Source organism: Triticum dicoccoides, chromosome 3B (genome assembly GCF_002162155.2).
Source record: "Triticum dicoccoides isolate Atlit2015 ecotype Zavitan chromosome 3B, WEW_v2.0, whole genome shotgun sequence".
In the NCBI taxonomy this organism is placed as follows: Eukaryota; Viridiplantae; Streptophyta; class Magnoliopsida; order Poales; family Poaceae; genus Triticum; species Triticum dicoccoides.
In genome coordinates, this window is record NC_041385.1 from 747,760,844 (window position 1) to 747,768,307 (window position 7,464).

Below are 7,464 nucleotides of genomic sequence, written 5' to 3' on the forward strand. Positions count from 1 at the left end.
ACGAGTCCGGCGCGCAAGTTGTCTTCGGCATTGCAAGGCGGGTTCTCCTTCAAATTCCCTGTATCCGTCGAATAGTGTCCGGCTTCTAGTGCGTGTTGTCCTCCTCGGCTTCTGTGCCCCATAATGACCATCTTCCATGCGTCAAACGAATGCGAAAAGCCAGGGGATTTTCTTTTCACTTACCCCCCTGGTTGCGTCAATGAGCCGCCCATAAAAGAGACGGGGATTTAGATCCAATTCGCACCATCTTCCCTCCGCGAGTCTTCATCAGAGCGCCCCTGACAGAGATCCATTCCATCATGGCCAATTGGTGCCGCTCCTCCTCTCGCCCCTCCAGCCCTCGGCCCGGAGATTGGGGGTGGTGTTCTGCCCCGCATAGCGAGTTAGTAGTGCTTCAGTCCAAGGGGCTTCTCCCCCCAGCATATATGGTCCCAATTCGAGCTGGGATTGCCGCCTATAGCGGCGGAGAGCAGGCGGAGGGCGTCCCCAATCCCTCTCAAGGAGAGCGGGTATGCTTAGTCCCTTATTTGATGAGAGGACTAGGATTTCCGATTCATCCGTTTCTCCGGGGGTTGCTGGAGTTATACTGCCTCCAGCTACATAACCTCACGCCCGCCTCCATTTTGCACATCGCGGGCTTCATGGCCCTCTGCAAGCTGTTCTTGGGTGTTGAGGCCCATTTCACGCTGTGGAAGAGGTTGTTTTGCCTTGTGCCCCGTTCTCAGGAGGGGTCTATTTATCAGGTGGGCGGAGCCGAACTATGGCGCATCGCCGGGACCGGATATCTATCCGGTACCCCAAAGAGGGCGTCTGAAGACTGGCCCTCAGAGTGGTTTTATATAGATGATGTCCCCCTGCCGGACCCTGTACGGATTGGACTCCCCGAGTTCAATAATGCCCTGTTGAAGAAGCGCCTGAGTTGGCGCACGCGGAACCCTCAGAGGGAAGCTGACAGGGACATCCTGTACCTGACGAGCCGGATAAGGTTGTTGGCTCATTCCGGACTGACCATGATCAAGGTCATGGCCATATGCATTACGCGAGGGGTGCAGCCGCTTCAATACAGAGGCCACCCCATGTGGGATTTCAACGGGGAGGATGACGCTACCCGGTGCGGTCGCAAGGGGCCAGATTCGGCCGCCACTTTAACGAGAATCTTATCCGCTTTGTACAAGGGAGAAGAGGAAGAATTCCTCCGTGTCAACCCGGAAGGCGGATTCTCCATGTACAATCCGCTTTTGAAATTCCCGTGGTTGAGTACTTAGTCTAGTAATGTTTAAACGCAGGAGCTGCGCCAGGCTATGAAGGAAATAAACAGCCCTGCTCCACAACCTGAGGACCCGGAACGGTCCCTCGATCTGGACTCCCAAGAAGATCCGGACTTATGCGTGGAGTTGATTGATGGAGTATTTCATCAATTGAGCAAGGATAACTCCTTGGTGGCCATCACAGCCGACTATCCCGGACTACTTACAGCCTCCAAGGTAACTAAGACCGAAGTCCCCGTATTCTCATGCTTTATCTTGCATGCCGTGAACTAATAGCGTTTCGCAGGGTAAATCCTTGAGGAGGAAGGCCGAGCCCACGGTGAGCAGCCAACAAGGGCCGCTGAAGCCAGGCGGGCCAAAAAGAAGTGCGGACCAGATTGAGATTCCGGCGCAATGGTATGGCGTGCGAATTTAACGCCTAGGGTTTATGCCCTTGAGTCTTACTAATGCTCATGATTTTCTTAGAAAGAAGAGAGCCCGCCGGACTATGTCCGCCGGCCAAGGTTCGAGGCCGGGTCCGGAAGCGGAGGCGGACACGGGACGTGCCTCGGGCGCTCCTCCGACAGAGGACGCCGACGGGCTATCTGCCACCAATTCAGAGGTGGAGAGTGCCCTGAACCACAGGCGCCACCGGACTGTTCTTCGTGACGCGTGTTTTCCCCCAGAGGCGTTGGACGCCTTTAATACAGGAGATGCGTATCTCCGTGCTGCTCAAAATGGTCTAGCCAGAGCCACGGAGCAGTATGTGAAAGACATACAGGTGAGTAGAATTGAAGGTTATATATGTCAGTAGCCCCCGAGACGTGAAACAGTGAAGATAATTGTTTGAAGGATCATGTGCTATGCAGTGTCTTACATAGAAGAATACGCAATTGTCCCAGGAGCTCGAAGAGTACAAGGCCCAGCTCGAGGCTGCATTGGCCACTTCAGAAAATGTCAAGGGAACGCCCGCAGGTAATATATGCTTCGAAAGATACTTCCGTTTTGAAATGCGGCAGGCGTGCAACCCTGACGATAATAATGCAGATGAGGCCAGAGTAAATCCGGACAAGCAACAACTCCTACTGGGCGAGGAACTGAAAGATGCTCGTATTCAGCTGTCTTCTGCCGTGAAGGAGAATCGGCAACTTCGAAAAAAGAATTCGGCGAGGAAGTCGATTGACAGAGCTATGTCTGTAGGTCTGCTGACAGGTCGTCCTGCGGAGGAAATGCCCGGTTCAACGGGAGACCTTCTTCCCGAGCTATTGCAACTACACGAACGAGTTCGGCAGGCAATGCAAAGCGTCATCCAGGCTATGTGTCCATCCCTCTCCATGCCCGAAGGCCTTGAGGAGCCTACAAAGAAGCTGGAGGGAGTGCGGCAGCGCTTCCGGTTATGGAAGATATCGTCTTGCCGTCAAGGTGCCAGGGAGGCCTGGGACATGGTGAAGACTCGGTACACGAAGGCTGACCCAAACCACATGGCTGAGGTCGGCCCTATAGGTCTGGACGGAAAGGAGATCCCAGTCAGCTTAGCATATGGCCAGGTGGAGCTGGCTGCAAAGTATTCCCAACAGGACTGTAAATTAGACCGCATGTTGGATGGTATTGAAGAAGAATATGCCGAGTCGGATTGACTCTGTAAAAATGACATAAAAATGCCTTCTAGCCGGATTGTAGATCGTTTGTCATTGCGGACCTTTTCGCTTCGACCTCTGGACCCTATAGTCCGGAGTGTGTCCGAATACCCTCTCGATTATGTAAGAACCGGGGCATGCATGGAGACAAGGCGTAGGGGTCATAAGTGCTTTAGCAGACAAGTGCCCCACTAGTTATGTTATATTACATGGTTAGTAAGAAACATCTTCCAGGGAGAATAGTTCCGTTAGGGGTTCCTTTCCCTGGGAGGCATGCCCTAAAGTGCATGTCCGAACTACCAGAAAGAGCAGAAAAGCATCTAGGGGCAAATGAATAAATACGAAAGATCATCTTTTAGTTCACCGACCGAATATTCCCTTAAGGACGCTAGCTTTCGGCTTCACCCAGTCTGAGGTACACATCCGGCTGACCTGGCAGTAACAATCGCAGAGGTGCTCCCTTTACCACCTAGCCGAACGAACGGGAACGTAGGGGTAAGCACAGGAGCCAGGCAACCCAGCTTGGCCAAAACTTAAGTCATATCGATGCATATAATGGTGTATAAAATGTTCATGCGGAAGCATCACACATGTTTTGGGCATGAGGCCCGTTTTATATAAACTTCTTGGTAAAGAAGCCCCTAGGTATTATGAGCGCGGGTAGTGCGTCGGGTATGTGCGAACAATGCACAGGCAAGCCCCTAAGGGCTTGGGAGAAGAAAAAAGGGTAGGGAGAAGGAACAAAATCCCGGACTGCCAATAAAAAATAAAAATAAAAAATAAAACAAAGGGACAGAGGAAGGAAACGAACACGGAGTCCGGCGCTAGGCGTAGAATCTTCGTAGGCGTGCTGCGTTCCATGGGTTCGGCTCGAGTCGGTTATCCGATGCGTTTCGCAGACGGTACGCTCCGCCGGTCAGTACTTGGTCGATTATGAAGGGGCCCTCCCATTTGGGCTTTAATTTATCCTTTTTCTTGTCTGGCAGGCGTAGAACTAGTTCGCCAACGTTATAGGTTTTGGCCCGTACTTCTCTGCTTTGGTATCTTCGAGCCTGCTGTTGATAGAATGCGGAACGAGCTTTTGCCATGTCGTGCTCCTCTTCCAATGCGTCCAAGCTGCCCTGCTGATCGAGCTCGGCTTCTCTTTCTTCGTACATGCGCACTCGAGGTGAGTCATGGATTATGTCGCATGGCAATACTGCCTCTGCGCCGTATACCGTAAAAAATGGTGTGAATCCGGTAGTGCGATTCGGCGTGGTCCGCAGCCCCCAGAGTACGGAGTCAAGCTCCTCTACCCAGTGCGTGTTAGATTCCTTGAGGGATCGCACTAGTCTGGGTTTGATGCCGCTCATAATGAGATCGTTGGCCCGTTCGACTTGACCGTTAGTTTGAGGGTGATAGACTGAAGCATAGTCGAGCTTGATGCCCATGTTTTTGCACCAAAGTTTGACTTCATCGGCCGTGAAGTTTGTGCCCTTGTCGGTTATGATGTTGTGGGGGACGCCGTAACGGTGTACGACCCCGGGTATGAAGTCTATCACTGGTCCGGATTCGGCCGTCTTTACAGGCTTGGCTTCTATCCATTTGGTGAATTTGTCCACCATGACCAGTAGATATTTTTGCTTGTGGGTTCCTCCTTTAAGGGGTCCGACCATGTCAAGCCCCCAGACCGCGAAAGGCCAGGTAATGGGTATAGTTTGTAGGGCGGTAGGCGGCATGTGGCTTTGGTTGGCGAATAACTGGCAACCAACACATGGTTGCACTAAGTCCTGAGCGTCTGCCCGGGCCGTTGGCCAATAAAATCCGGTACAGAAGGCCTTGCTTACAAGGGCCTGGGCTGTGGTGTGGTGCCCACCGAGTCCGGCATGAATTTCAGCCAAAAGGTCTCGCCCTTCCTCTTCAGAGATACACCATTGAAGGACTCCGGTTGTGCTTTTCTTGTAAAGCTCTCCCTCATGGACTTTGTAGGCTTTAGATCGCCGCACTTTGCAGCGGGCCTCGTTTTGGTCGTCGGGAAGTTCCTACCTAGTTAGGTAGGCTAGGAATGGTTCTGTCCAAGGGGCAATGACTGCCATTATTGCGTGGGCTGACGGCGTTGTTTCGTTGGCGGAGCCCCCAACTGTGTCAGAATGTTCGGTGAGGAGCGGTGTAGTTGTGTCCGGGCTATTGTTTCCGGATTCTCCTTCCCATGATATGGATGGCTTGAACAGCCTTTCTAGGAAGATGTTGGGAGGGACGGCCTCGCGCTTGGCGCCCATGCGTGCCAACACGTCTGCTGCTTGGTTATTTTCTCGGGCTATGTGATGAAATTCAAGCCCCTCAAACCGAGCTGACATCTTTAAGATGGCGTTGCGGTAAGCTGCCATTTTCGGATCCTTGGCGTCGAAGTCTCCATTTATTTGAGATATTGCGAGGTTTGAATCCCCATGGACCTCTAGGCGCTGAATGCCCATGGAGACTACCATCCGGAGGCCATGTAAAAGGGCCTCGTATTCGGCTGCATTGTTGGAATCCGTGTACATTATCTAAAGTACGTATTGGACTGTGTCTCCGGTTGGGGACATCAGAACGATGCCAGCCCCCAGGCTAGCCAACATTTTGGAACCGTCGAAGTGCATGATCCAGTTGGAGTATGCGCCGTACTCTTTAGGGAGTTCGGCTTCAGTCCATTCGGCGATGAAGTCGGCCAAAACCTGCGACTTAATAGCTTGCCTTGGCTTGTAGGTTATGTCGAATGGGAGGAGCTCGATGGCCCATTTGGCAATCCGGCCCATTGCGTCACGATTGTTTATAATATCATTAAGGGGTACTTCGGATGCCACTGTTATGGAGCACTCTTGAAAGTAGTGTCGCAGCTTCCGGGATGCCATGAACACCGCGTATGCTATCTTTTGATAATGCGGGTACCATGACTTGCATGGAGTTAGTACAGTGGACACGTAGTAGACTGGTTTTTGGAGGGGGAACTTGTGTCCGTCCGCTTCTCGTTCGACGATGAGCACCGCGCTTACAACTTGATGGGTTGCCGCGATGTATAATAGCATTGGTTCGCCCGTGTTGGGCGTGGCCAGGACCGGATTTGTTGCCAGTACGGCTTTTATTTCTTCGAGTCCGACTGTGGCGGCATCCGTCCATTCGAAGTGGTCGGTGCGCCGCAGGAGGCGATAGAGGGGTAATGCCTTTTCTCCTAAGCGGGAGATAAAGCGGCTTAGAGCCGCCACGCATCCTGTCAATTTTGTATTTGTTTGAGGTCCTTTGGGGTATCTAATTGTGACAGAGCTCGGATCTTGGCTGGGTTTGCTTCAATTCCTCTATCGGATACGATGAAGCCTAAGAGCTTTCCAGCTGGTACGCCGAAACGCATTTTTCCGGGTTGAGCTTAATGTCATATGTTCGGAGATTGTCGAACGTGAGCCTCAAGTCGTCTACTAGAGTATCGACGTGTTTTGTTTTGACGACCACGTCATCTACGTATGCTTCAACTGTTTTGCCGATCTGGTTGGCCAGACATGTCTGAATCATGCGCTGATATGTTGCGCCGACGTTTTTGAGCCCAAAGGGCATCGTGTTGAAGCAGAATGGGCCGTATGGGGTGATGAATGCCGTTGCGGCTTGGTCTGACTCTGCCATCTTGATTTGGTGGTAGCCAGAGTATGCATCGAGGAAACACAATGAGTCGTGTCCTGCGGTGGCGTCGATGATTTGATCAATTCGGGGGAGTGGGAAAGGGTCCTTTGGACAGGCGTTGTTTAGGTCTTTGAAATCGACACATAGGCGCCAAGATTTGTCCTTCTTTGGTACCATCACCAGGTTTGCTAGCCAGTCCGGATGTTTTATGTCTCTGATGAATCCGGCTTCCAGCAGTTTTGCTAGCTCCTCTCCCATGGCTTGTCTCTTGGGTTCGGAAAAACGCCGTAGAGTCTGCTTGACGGGTTTAAACCCTTTTAGGATGTTCAGGCTGTGCTCAGCCAGCCTGCGTGGGATTCCTGGCATATCTAAGGGGTGCCAGGAGAAAATGTCCCAATTTTCTCGCATGAAGTCTCTGAGTGCGGCGTCTACATCGGGTTTTTGTTGTGCCCCGATGGAGGCCGTTTTTGTAGGGTCCCTTGGATGGACTTGGAATTTGACTATTTCGTCTGCTAGTTTGAAAGAGGTGGACTTGGATCTCTTGTCTAGTATCACATCGTCCCTGTCCACCGTAGAGCGCAACGCAGTTAGTTCCTCGGCCACTAGGGCCTCGGATAATGCCTCCAGGGCCAATGCGCTTATCTTGTTTTCAGCGCGAAGCGCTATGTCCGGATCACTTGTGAGAGTGATGATTTCGTTGGGTCCGGGCATTTTGAGCTTCATGTACTCGTAATGGGGTATGGCTTGGAAAATTGTAAATGCTTCTCTCCCTAGCAGAGTGTGGTATCCGCTGCTGAACGGGGCCGCTTGAAATGTGACCTCCTCGGATCTGTAATTATCCGGCGTGCCGAACACCACATCCAGTGTGATATTTCCTGAACAGCGCGCTTCTCGGCTTGTGATTATTCCTCTAAAAGTTGAGTTGCTTCGCTCAATGCGGCTCCAGTCAATTT